Genomic DNA, 13,760 nt, shown 5'->3' on the forward strand with positions numbered 1-13,760 from the left:
TTTCAGAATTATTCTACATTTACTTTTGAGAAGGGAATTCCCATTTGTCCCTCAAATGTCATATTCATTAAATAATACTCATGGAATATTATTACACATATAAAACATATAAAACATACAAAACACATTCCAAGTAATTTGTTGGATGGTGCTCCTTTTGTTTTGGCACTGCAGATGTTATAAAAGAACACTTTATATCTTTCTTAATAATTAATAAAATGCCTATCCTTGCTTCCTGCTCTATTTTTTAAATTTCTGAACCACTCAGATTTTGTTTCTTATCCATTGGAGTTTTTTTTTTTTTCAAAAGTGAAAAGTTTTGGGCACATTAAGGAAATGGATAAGTCATTTTCCTTTTCAGACTTTTTAACTTGCATAACATCTATTTATAGTTGCAAGTAGAGACACAACTTTTAGTATAGTGTAATAATAATATCTTTAGAGAATCACCTCCTTCATATGACATTAAAAATGCTTATTAAAAAAAAAAAAGTATCTGAATCAATGAAGGAATGGTAGAACATAGTAAAGCACAGGAAGATTAGAAGGTATTTAGAGACATACAGAGATACATATGTAGCAAGCAGGAAATACTAGTGCTGGTTTCAATTCACTGTTAATCTGCAAGTAGTTAAGAGTGTGATTATTTTAAAGAATCTAGTAGTATTATAGTGAATCAAGCTACAGGTATTTAAATGTAAGTAAAAAAGAATATCTACTTAAGGAAAAGAAAATATATATATTTGTGTTGATTAATAAGTTACAAGAAAAGTTCCACTTTCCCTGCTGTGGGTGGGGACACCTTCCAAGTAGACCAGGTTGCATAAGGCCCCATCCGATATATCCTTGAACACTTCCAGGGATGGGGCAACCACAACTTCTCTGAGCAACCTGTTCTGATGCCTCATCACCCTCAGAGTAAAGAATTTCTTCGTTGTATATAACCCAAAACTACCTTTGTTGTTGTTGTTGTTGTTGTTGTTTTGTTTTGTTTCTTGTTGTTGTTTGTTTTGTTTCAAAAAATGAATATTAATTATGGGCCAAAAAGAATTCTTTAATAAATAGGAAGCTAAATTTTCAGTAAGAGAGGTAAAGAAGAGAAAAATGTATGACTTAAAATATTATCCAATTACATTTCTCAAAGAACTCATGCTGTTCCAATGTAATTGTGACAGCACTTTAAGATATTTTTTCCCCATAAGTAAAAATAGCAAACAACATACTATTCTCCACATCACTTAAAGTTTATATATATATGAAATTTGGTAATTTCTTCTAATTTCTGCTGCTTGTGTTTTTATTTACCTTGTGTGTAATTCATAGAATGACATAACTTTTCTAATAATTATCTATGATCTGGATACTACTTTCATCTTCATTTTTAGTTCAGGAAGATTAGGGCTTTCTTTTAAGTAGGTCTAAGGAACATTACAATGTCCTTCGATGCTCTTTATTTTACAGTTATTTCACACAAATACTGTACAGACCCACATTTATTTTAAATTTAATCAAAGACCAAAATATTTCTTCACCATTGGAGAAGATCTAGTTCTCAAATTTACACATCAAACTACAAGAAAAAAAAAAGTAAAATAAAAAGAGGAGAAAAGAATGAGATTCACAATTTCCCAAAATATTATTTTATCGTAATTTACATAGTCAGGAAAAAGTCAGACAGCCTCTTAATAGATATATTATTGTCATTCCGCAATTAGACTTTCAACGTCTAAGATAAAGAAGCAGTCTTATGAACACATACATGCACACAAAAATGTATTTTTTTCCCTTCTATTCCTCTTCTGAAACTTTTCCAAGGATAATGGATACCTACATAAGTCAGTTTTGACCTAATATAAACTTAGCATGCTAATTGATTTCTAATAACTGTAAACATTCAAAGTCTTGTTAATATATCCCCTTAAATTTAATCTATGTCTGAATACTGAAAGGCACTACTTTTCATTATATAACAATATTTCTATTGTTACACATTATATTGTATAGCAATATAACATTGTATTATATTATATTATGTTATGTTGTTATGTTATATGGTATGTTATATAACTTTATATCATATCATATCATATCATCATATCATATTATACAATATATATTATATAATATCATAAAATCATAAAATCTACAGATACCTTAAAGGAGGCTGTAAGAGATGGGGGTTGGTCTATTCTCCCATGTCTCTGGTGACAGGATGAGGGGGAAAGGGCTAAAGTTGCATCAGGGGAGGTTTACGTTGGATATTAGGAAGAACTTTGCTGAAAGTGTTGTTATGCATTGGAATAGGCTGCCCAGGGAAGTGGTTGAGTCACCATCCCTGGAGGTCTTTAACAGACGTTTAGATGTAGAGCTTAGTGATATGGTTTAGTGAAGGATTTGTTAGTGTTAAGTCAGAGGTTGGACCAGGTGATCTTGGAGGTCTCTTCCAACCTAGATGATTCTGTGATTCTATGATCATAGAATGGCTTGGGTCAGAAAGGACCTCAATGATCATTTAACTCCAGCCCCCCTACCACAGACAGTGGGTGCTACCCACTAGATCAGGTTGTCCAAGGCCCCATCCAGCCTGGCCTTGAACACCTCCAGGGATGGGGCATCCACTTGGCATCTTGTTCCAGTGCCTCACTACCCTTATAGTGATGAATTTCCTCCTGACATGTAATCTAAATCTCCCCTCTTTTAGTTGAAGACCATTCCCCCTTGTCCTATCATTATCTACCCAAGTAAAGAGTCCTTCTCCATCTTTTTTATAAGACCCCTTTAAGCATTGGAAGGTCACAATGAGGTCTCCCTGGAGCCTTCTCTTCTCCAGGCGGAACATCCCCGGCTCTCTCCCTTTCTTCATAGGTGAGGTGCTCCAGTGCTCTGATCATCTTTGTAGCTCTCTTCTGGACTTGCTGTAACAGGTCCACTTCTTTCTTGTGCTGGGGCCCTAATATATATAATATATTATATAACAGTATAATGTTACACAGTATTGTATAACAATATTTCTAAGTTATTTCCTATATTTTAGATATTGACATTAGAAATGTTGTGACATTATTTTTAAAATTTAGCTGGTACATTTCTTAGAAAATCGAAGACCTCCAATGGAACTAAAGTATTCACAGTACATGCAAACTGTTTTTCTGGTTCAGCTTCTCTAGTTGATTTTCAGGGTTTGCTGTTGTTTGTACTCCTCCCTCCCACCCCCCTTTTTTATTTCTTTAATAAAAAATCATTAGTGAATGACACGTACAATGCTATTTTTCAACAAAATTAATTAACTTTTTGGTTGATTGTCCAATATGCAAATGGAGAGTAGAGGTAGAGCCTGCCCTTTCCGGAACCCTGGAGTTATCTCTTTGCATATATGTAAGGTCTGACAGACAAACTGTTCTTGGGATTATTCTCCATCTAAAATGCAGACTGCAAGCCTTGCCTTTCCATCTCTACCATTCTTCATTTCAAGAGCTTCTAGTATCTGGACAAGTCTAAAGAAGATTGCCAGTACAGGAAAGCTACTCTGTAGTGGGAAGTACCAGCTGATGTTCTGGCACAGAGGTACAGCACAAGATTTTAACTGATTAAACACATATGAAATAATGTGGTTTCTTGTGACCGTGGTTTGACATCGAACATGAACAATAGGTCTGACACATAAACTATTCTCAAGCTCTTGTAAAAAAGCTTTAAAGTACTTGAATGTAGCCATGTGTCATTACTAAACAAACATTGGAAGGAGGAAAATCTGCCATTGACAAACAGCTGTTCTTCTTCAAAATATGTATATACATTCTTGACGTTCCTTCCTATCTCTGTATCTTACAACCATTCTAAAATGTGGCTGGCAGGGACTACAAGGGGAGGCCATGTGGACCACACATGGGAAGAGGAGCCTCAAATGTAGACCTGAAAATAATTCTATAGTAAAAACAAAACAAAACAAAACAAAAAACTATTTTAAAGTAGAAAAAAAAAATAGTATTCTGACTATAGTTAGCATTCTAACTAATTCCATAGTAGAAAAAAATCTGATAATATTTTTTTATGTATAAATAACCAGACTATTTCAGTTCATGACCTTTGATTATACTGCCAGCGAGTCTGGCAACAAGTATACAATGACTGTTTAGGGGATGTGCATGATTACACCTTGGAAAGTGACCTGTGGCAATTCATTCCTACATTCTCTCAATTAACAAGAAGTTTCAGTCACTACTGACCTTGGATTAGTTAAATCCATCAGCCTAACAACACAAGTTATACCAAAAAAAAAAAAAAAAGCGAGAGAGAATAATCTTTGCTGTTTTAACATACCTTAAAATGTTTCTGCCTTTTCTTGTATAGAAAGACCCTAACAGCAAGTTGCATCGACAGTGAAAATAGTAGCACTGAAAACCTGAAAGGCTAACCTATTTTTCAAAAATGAAAATCAAAATAACATCTGTCTCCTTTTTGGGGATGGCAGGGGGGTGGAAGGAATGCATCAGACATCACTCTTTTTAATATATGTGATTTCACAGGTATGACATGCTATGGGAAAATTTCACTGGAAGTGATATAATATCATATAATGTCATATGACTCTCGTGCTTTTCCAACATTATATTGTCCAAATATTTTTTTTTCTGTTAATGTAAGGTTCAGTTATGCTATTTTTCCTTACTCCCTTGAGAAATTAATTCTATGAATTCACTGTATGAAACATTCATTTCAGTAGTATTACTTTTCTTATTAAAATTAAAATCCCTAAAAGTCTAATCAATCAAATCAATATGTTCAATACTTTATTTTCAATGGTTCCTTTTTTTTTTTTTTTTTTTTTTCTGTTGTACTTTTCTAAAAAGAGGTGTTGATTTTCTTTGCTTTTTGTTAGGCAGCTGGAGGTATCTTAAAAAACAACAACAAACAAGCAATACCCTTCAACTTTCAGAAATTTTTGAGGACTACTCTCTAAAAAAAACTGATTTTAAAGCCTAAAATTGGCTAACTAAACACTGTAAAATTCAAACATTAGATTTCTTACAATGTTACCCTAAGCCATTATTAACAATGATCTGTTTTAATAATTTTAAAGTCAGATGTCACTTTGTCATCTTGCACAATCTGTTAGTCTGTTACCATGAAATAAACTGTATAGTCTGTTATACAGACTAAAAGAAAAACCTTATTGGTAACAAATGCCCAAGAGAAAGTGCAGTTATTCTATGGTGTGATTGTCTTTATTCAGCTAAATGCCATATTTGCAAGAAACTAGGTGTTACAAAAATATTTCCATGTTTTTCAGAATGCTTACTTATCCTGAATGACTAAAGATAAAATACAGTACGTATACATCTCACACATTATTTTTAGAGTTTCATTTTGAATTGACCTTTTGCTGATTCATAATGAGGCATTTAGAACTGTTTTAAGTCTTTCAAAAAAAAAAAAAAAAAAAAAGAACCTGTGTGCAAACTAATGATAATTTTCATGAGATGCATTAGATAATGCTTAACAACAGATGATTTACAGACAATATTCAAAAGACCTGATGAACTATAATAACTTTAATATTACTGTGTCCCTACTGGTTTTGCTACAGTTATTACTAATACACATTTGCATCTGAAAAAATAATTGGACTCCATATTCCCCTCAGAAGGAAAAAAAATAAAAATAATTTTACATTTATGGTTTTGAATGGATGATTACAGGTACAGTTCAAAAGAAGTTTGTATAAAAATTTCATGCAGAAATGCATAATCATTGTTTTATATTATTAATCAGATGATTAATTTCTGACTTCAGCTATTTGGTACAATTATTTTAAGTAGAGAAATTAACAGCAAGATACTTTCTTTGTTTGTTAAAATCAAAATATTTTCTACCTCCACTAGCAGAGAAGAGAAAGAATGAAAGTCCTTTATTCTCAAGGGAAATGTTTTTCTCTTCAACAGGAGTAAAAATGGCTGAATATCAGTCAAGATTTTTATTTTTATTTTGCTTTCTAAACTTTGAACAGAGAAAATATGATCCAAAATCAAACAGATGTTTACTGTTTATATTAGCACATAATACAATATTGTGACTCTCTTGAAAATAATTCACCTTTCACGCTTCTCCAAAGGCTGAAATTTTGTCTACACGAAAGTGTTTGGCTTTTACTAGGCTTGCTTTATTCTGGCTGAAATGACCTAAGTTTAAACAAACTAATTCTTACCATGGATTAAGCATTTGGATACTGTAGATTTTATAAGCCTACTTTACAGAGAATTATGTAAAAAAATATATATTTTTTTTAAAATTGAAGCAGACTAATATTTGTATGAGAAAATCACTACACATTTCTCTCAGCAGTCCTCCAGTTATGATCTATTCTGATTGCATTTTCCATAGGTTAACTGATATGTTTACATTCTTTCCCATATGCTGAGTAGACTGTAAATTCTCTGCTAAAATGCTGGCAGGAAGTATAAATTAAGCCATTTGTCATTGCATGCTTGTAAAACAAAAACATTTTGACATTAGAATAAGTACATACAGAAAACTGATGCAAAGGAACAACTAAAGACATTACAGTCCTATATTTAGCAAGGTTGAATGAGGAAAAGGTTAGAAAAAGCCAGGGTAAAAATCTAAAATCCCACCATGTTTAAACTATCCATCCAGATTTTGTGAACAGTGAAATTAGAGAGCATCTACCTTATCCTTTTCTTTTTCTTATTTGTCTTTTGCTGGGGCAATCCCACCAGGAAATTACTTCTGTGTACAGAAGGCAGTAATTTTTTCCTTAACCCTTCCTTTCCAACACAATGAAATCATAAAGAAAGCCTTCTAATACATTATATATTATACTGACTGGAGCACTGTTAAAACTGGGTACAATCTGAATATGTTTCACTCTTTGATCAACATGCAACTAGAAATTGCAATTTTCAAAGCATTTTATGAGATTCTGTGATAGCATTATGACATTCTGTGATAATCTAAAATAGAACAATGTGGTATATATTTCAGAGTATTTATCTCTGCAATATAAGAGTTATATATGGTGGAAATTTACCTAGCCTTTTTGTTAAATAAATTTTGGTAAGAAGAATAATAATTTGGGGGAGCATTTCACAACTTAAAATTAATATGCATATGGAAATTTGTGGTGGAAAAATATTAGTAAATTGTGAGATTGAAGACATTAAGTTCTATGATTTGTTATTACAAATGTTTTTTGTTGTTATTGTTGTTGCTTTTTTATTTTTTATTTTTTAACAAACTGCATAAATAGTTTGAATAAATATAGGAGAGTTTAGAATTCTGAAAGCCATCAGTTGTGTCCTTAGGATCATGAGGAACAATGTGTTAAACCATGTGTGCACACATAAATAGTTCCCTTTCAAATCTATAGCATCTCACAAAGATTCTGAGGAAATAAGGCATTTTCCTTAGCTTTCTTAACTCTTCTCTGCTTCTTCTTAAGTAACTCTTCTCTGCTTAACATAGTTGGGTAACAGATTATTAAGTACCAAAACATGCAACTATTAGCTTGGACCTTGCAATTCCCCTTGTTTCTCCAACACAGACATATTTATCCCCCAAAATCCTGTTTAGCAATCCGCTGTAGTGTCATAAAAACAGCTGTATGTTGTTGTCCTTTTTAACCACTATTTAATCCAATGTTACATATTTAGCATACAACAACTTCAAGTGTGAAAAATGGCAGATAACACCAGACTTCTGTTTCAGGTTTCAAAAATGAAAATGTCTTTATTTATGTACAGGCTGGGTGGAGAATAGATTGAAAACAACCCTGATGATAAAGACCTGGGGGTGCTGGTTGATGAGAAGCTCAACGTGAACTGGCAATGAGTGTCTGCAGCCCAGAAATCCAACCATATCCTGGACTGCATCAAAAGAATTGTGGCCAGCATGTCGAGGGAGGTGATTCTCCTCCTCTATTCTGTTCTTGTAAGACACCACCTGGAGTACTGCGATCAGCACTGGGGCTCCCAGCACAAGAAGGACAAGGACGTATTGCAGCAAGTACAGAGCAGAGCCACGAAGATTATCAAGGGACTGGGCACTTCTCCTATGAAGACATGTTGAGGGAGTTGAGGTTGTTCAGCCTGAAGAAGAGAAGGCTCCAGTGAGACGTTATCATAGTCCTCCATTACCTAAAGGGGGCCTACAAAACAGCTGGGGAGAGACTCTGTCAGGGAGCGTAGGTCAAGAAGTAATGGCTTTAAACTGGAAAAAAAAATAAAAATAAAAATAAATAAATAAATAAATAAAAAGGTAGATTTAGATTAGGTGTAAGGAAGAAGTTCTATACTGTGTGGGTGGTGGGGCACTGGAGCAGATTGCCCAGAGAAGTTATGTATGCCTCATCCCTGTAAGTGTTTAAGGCCAGGTTGGACAGAGCTTTGAAGGTGTCCCAGCCCATGGCAGGTGGGTTGGAATTAGGTGATCTTTAAGGTCCCTTCCAACCCAAACCAGTGTAAGATTACATGATTCTATGACAATTCTTTTCCAGTTCCTGTACTGGAAAGATGGAAAGAAAGCATCACAAAAATGGTGGATAGGAAGAGGAAGAATGAAAGCAGAAGTGTAAGAAAAAAATGTTTTCTTTAAATGTAATGCTCTAAAAGTTTTTGTTTGATTGTTTGTTTGTTTGTTAGTATTATTACTGTTGTTGTTGTTGTTGTTGTTGTTGTTGTTGTTTTGGAGGGGGGACAGCTTAACATGCATTTCACTTAAGATTAGATCAATCAACCTTCCAGTTCAGAAATCTGACAGAAAGAAAAACTAATGTAGAAGAATGGGCTTAGACTTTTCAGAGATGCAAAACCAGGCAGGTGAAGTATGTAATGGACTTTTCAGAGCTTGGGAAAAATAAATAAATAAATAAATAAATAAATTAGGTTGGAAGAGACCTCTGGAGTTCATGCAGTCCAACAAAAACTGAGATGTTTTACCAGAGCTTCACAACGAATTGAAGCTAAAGGAGATGTGAATGTATTGGGTTTATATGTGTGAGAATTAAAGTTGTGGTTTTGCAGTGGATAACTCCACTAACCTTGCATATTTGAAAGTGATTGCACAGGCATAACAGTAGGGGATATGTTAAGCAGATAAGTGGTGGGAGGAAGATGGGAGAAACCTATACAACGGGGGCCCTAGGTTAAGTGGGCTACACCCACCACAGGCACCCTGCTACTCCTGTCAGGAACACCGACCCATGTTGCAATACCTTCCACCCCATGTTGAAGGATTCTGGAGTAGTTGGCCAGGGGGCCAGACAAACATAGGACACATCAGAGAAGAGTGGTTGGTGTTAGTTACATCTCTTGTGTAACACTTGGAAATGTATCATTAACGAAGCTTTTCTGTTTTGGTATAGAATGTAACTATTATTTTCTTTGTAACCAAGTAATGATAATTGCTGTATTTTGATTAGAGTATCTGACTCCACTTAAAAGGATTGAGGGCTCTTTTTTTCCCATAACAGGACATATCACATAAAATGTCACAATATTCTTATAGTGAAATTCTGTATGCTGAATAAAAAAAATAAAATAAAATATAAACACATTTTAAGTACTTTATGTATAACATAGTCTGCTTTATCTTATTCAAGAAGTTCTGCATAAGGAGAGGGTGATAAAACGGACAGAAAGAAAGAGAAACTAATCTAATCAAACAGCTGTTTTTATTATTATTTGTATGAAAAGGAGAGTAGAAGAAGAGAAGCACACTAAAAGTATTAAGAGTTTTGGATAAGACAATTTGGCAAGCTTTCATTTCTGCTTATTAACTTGCCCTCCCATGAGCCAAGATGCATAACCTTCTTAAACTTTGAAGGTTGCAAATATTTTTAACTGGACTGGTTATTGACAGCAGATCATTATAGCCACTTTCTGTTATTTAATAAAATGGAATAGTGAAATAGCCAAAGCGTTCAGCTGAAGACCAAATAATAATGACAAGGGAAACAAAATAGTTCTGTAGAATTTAAAAAGCTTGAAACTGCCTGTAGCTTTTGAGTTGATCAAACAAAACAGAAATAAATGGGACTTTGGGGGGAAATAAAAATAAAAGTAATAAATAAAAAGTAATAAATAAAAGGGGCTTTGTCTTGTTGTTTTTGTTTTGTTTTGTTTTATTTTAATCTTAGCATTACCATGAAAATGTAGATGCTCTGATCAAAAGTCTATATTCTCTACTTTGCCATATATTTTTCTAGCTCGTACTGAAGCCGCAAAGCGAAACATGAAGAAATCCTGAAGTGTGGATATTATGATTTCAACCACAAAAAAAAAAAAAAAAAAGGCAAACATTTGCTCAGCAGTAGTGACATCATTCCTTCAAATCTCGTTATGAATTCAAGAGGACAAAACAGATTTAAGCATTTTAACACCTTTAGTAGCAAATCCTTTACTCATAAATACATTGAAATCATTTAAATATATAACTTTGAATAGCTTTGTAGCATCAGTTGGAAGAGTTTAGTGTGAATAGTACTGTTACAAATTAAGATGTTTACAACAGAACAAAAATTTTTTGTGTGCATGCCATTCTGTATTTTTAGCGTTGTTTTCAGAATTAGTGATGATTTTAGTGTTGTCTATTAAAGATCATAAAGCTAGTGAATCAAAGTTAAAAAAAAAAAAAGGTATTATAGAATTTGTTTATCTTGTTGTTGAGTTCATGCAACTCCACTCTCCTGACATGTCTGCATATTTGAAAACTGAAGCCCTATTTTTTTTCTTACTTTATGTTATATTGATCATTTGAAATAATAGGGGACCTTTAGGAAGAAATTGTAAATCTGTTCAAACTCAGCAGGTTTCTGTACCACACTTTGATACCATATAATGAAAGACAGAAGTACCATTTTTAGGCTATGTTCTCATAGAATCATAGAATCATAGAATATCCTGACTTGGAAGGGACCCACAAGGATCATCAAGTCCAACTCCTGGCACCACACAGGTCTATCCAAAAGTTTAGACCATGTAACTAAGTGCACAGTCCAATCGCTTCTTAAATTCAGACAGGCTTGGTGCAGTGATTACTTCACTGGGGAGCCTGTTCCAGTGTGCAACCACCCCCTCAGTGAAGAACCTCTTCCTGATGTCTAGCCTAAACTTCCCCTGCCTCAGCTTCACACTGTTCCCGCGGGTCCTATCACTGGTGATAACGGAGAATAGGTCACGTGCCTCTCCACTCTCCCTCGTGAGTTGTAGTTGTAGACTGCGATGAGGTCCCCCCCTCAGCCTCCTCTTCTCCAGGCTGAACAGGCCAAGTGTCCTCAGCTGCTCCTCATATGTCTTCCCCTCTAGGCCCTTCACCATCTTCGTCGCCCTCCTCTGGACACTCTCCAGTAGTTCTGTGTCCTTCTTGTACTGTGGTGCCCAGAACTGTACACAGTACTCGAGGGGAGGCCGCAGCAGCGCAGAGTAGAGCGGGACAATCACTTTCCTCGACTGACTAGCAATGCCGTGCTTGATGCATCCCAGGATATGGTTGGCCCTCCTGGCTGCCAGGGCACACTGCTGTCTCATATTCAACTTGCTGTCAACCACAACCCCCAGATCCCTCTCTGCAGGGCTGCTCCCCAGCGTCTCATCGCCCAGTCTGTACGTATAGCCAGGGTTGCCCTGTCCCAGGTGCAGGACCCGGCACTTGTCTTTGTTAAACTTCATGTGGTTGGTGATCGCCCATCTCTCCAATCTGTCCAGATCTCTCTGCAAGGCCTTTCCACCCTCTTCTGAGTCCACAACTCCTCCGAGTTTGGTGTCGTCAGCAAATTTGCTCAAAACATCTTCTAGCCCTACATCCAAATCATTTAGAAAGACATTGAAGAGGACTGGCCCTAAAATGGAGCCTTGAGGGACCCCACTAGTGACCATCCGCCAGCCAGATGTGGCCCCATTTACCACAACACTTTGAGCCCTGCCTGTTAGCCAATTGCTCACCCATCGTATGATGTTTTTGTTTAGCTGTATGCTGGACATTTTTTCCGGTAGGATCCTATGGGAAACCATGTCAAAAGCTTTGCTGAAGTCCAAAAAGATCATATCAGCTCGTTTCCCTTGATCAACTAGATGGGTGATCTTGTCATAAAAAGAAATCAAATTGGTTAGTCAGGACTTACCCCTCATGAACCCTTGTTGGCTGGGACCAATGACTGCATTGTCCCCCAGGTGTACTTCAATAACTTTAAGGATCATCCTCTCCATAATTTTACCAGGCACTGACGTGAGACTGACAGGCCTGTAATTGCTAGGGTCTTCTTTCTTACCCTTCTTGAAAATTGGCACAACATTTGCCAGCTTTCAGTCTACTGGGACCTCTCCAGATTCCCAAGATCATTGAAAAATAATTGAGAGAGGTCCCATGATGACATCAGCCAACTCTTTAAGCACCCTGGGATGAATCCCATCCAGACCCATGGACTCATATGGATCCAGGTGGAGCAGTAAATCCCGCACACGTGCAGGTTCGGTTGGGAGTTTGTCATTCCTACCATCATGGTCCTCCAGCTCAGGGCACCCAGGGTCCCGAAGACCTTCATCAGTGTTGAAGACAGAGGCGAAGAAGGCATTAAACGCCTCTGCTTTGCCTATGTCATTGTCTGTGAGGAGACCTTCCCGATCTAGTAGCGGACCTATGTTTTCTTTGGTTCTCCTTTTTCTGTTCACATATCTAAAAAAACCTTTTTTACTGTCTCCCACAGACACAGCCAGCTTCAACTCTAGTTGGGCTTTGGCCCCGTGAATTTTCTCCCTACAAACACGAACAGCATCCCTGTATTCCTTCCTCATCGCCTGACCCTCCTTCCAGCAGCCGTACACTTTCTTTTTTTGCCTAAGCTCCACTAGAAGATCCCTGGTCAGCCAGGCTGGCCTTCTGCCCCGTCTGCCTGCCTTCCGATATTTAGGAATCGCCTGATCTTGTGCTTTTAGGAGGCAGTGCTTAAAGATGGACCAGCACTGATGGACGCCAATGCCTTCAAAAGCAGTTTCCCAGGGGACCTTGCTGACTAGTTCCCTGAGCAGCCTGAAGTCTGCTTTCCCCACATCCAGGGCTGAAGTTTTGGTGGCAGTTTTCCTTCTGTCACCGTAGATTCTAAACTCAACCACTTCATGGTCAGTATGACCGAGACGGCCGCCAATTGCCACGTCTCCCACAAGACCCTCTCTGTTCTCCAGCAACAGATCTAGGAGGGCACCTTTCCTAGTTGGCTCTGTTAGCACCTGCACCAAGAAGTTATCATCTAGGTGCTTTATGAACCTCCTGGACTTGCTCGTGTCAGCCATGTGGTGATCCCAGTTGACATCTGGCAAGTTGAAATCCCCCATTAGGACAAGAGGAATTGATCTCGAGGCATCTCTTAGTTTTGCAAAGAATAAATCATCGGCGTTGTTGTCCTGGCCGGGTGGTCTGTAATAGACTCCCACAATGACATCCCCTTTATTTGTTCATCCCTTAATCCTTACCCAGAGGCTCTCAACTTTGCCATCACCAACTTGAAGTTCCACACAGTCCAGCCCATTCTTCACATACATAGCCACCCCGCCACCTTGCCTACCTGCCTGTCCCTCTTGAAGAGCCTGTAACCATCTATTGCAACACACCAGCCACAGGACTCATCCCACCAGGTTTCCCTTATGCCGATGATGTCGTAGTTGCGGGACTGGGCCAAGACTTCTAGCTCATCCATTTTATTCCTCATACTGCGTGTGTCTGTGTAGAAGCACTTCAAATACACCTCCCTA

Source organism: Anser cygnoides, chromosome 1, assembly GCF_040182565.1.
Source record: "Anser cygnoides isolate HZ-2024a breed goose chromosome 1, Taihu_goose_T2T_genome, whole genome shotgun sequence".
NCBI lineage: Eukaryota > Metazoa > Chordata > Aves > Anseriformes > Anatidae > Anser > Anser cygnoides.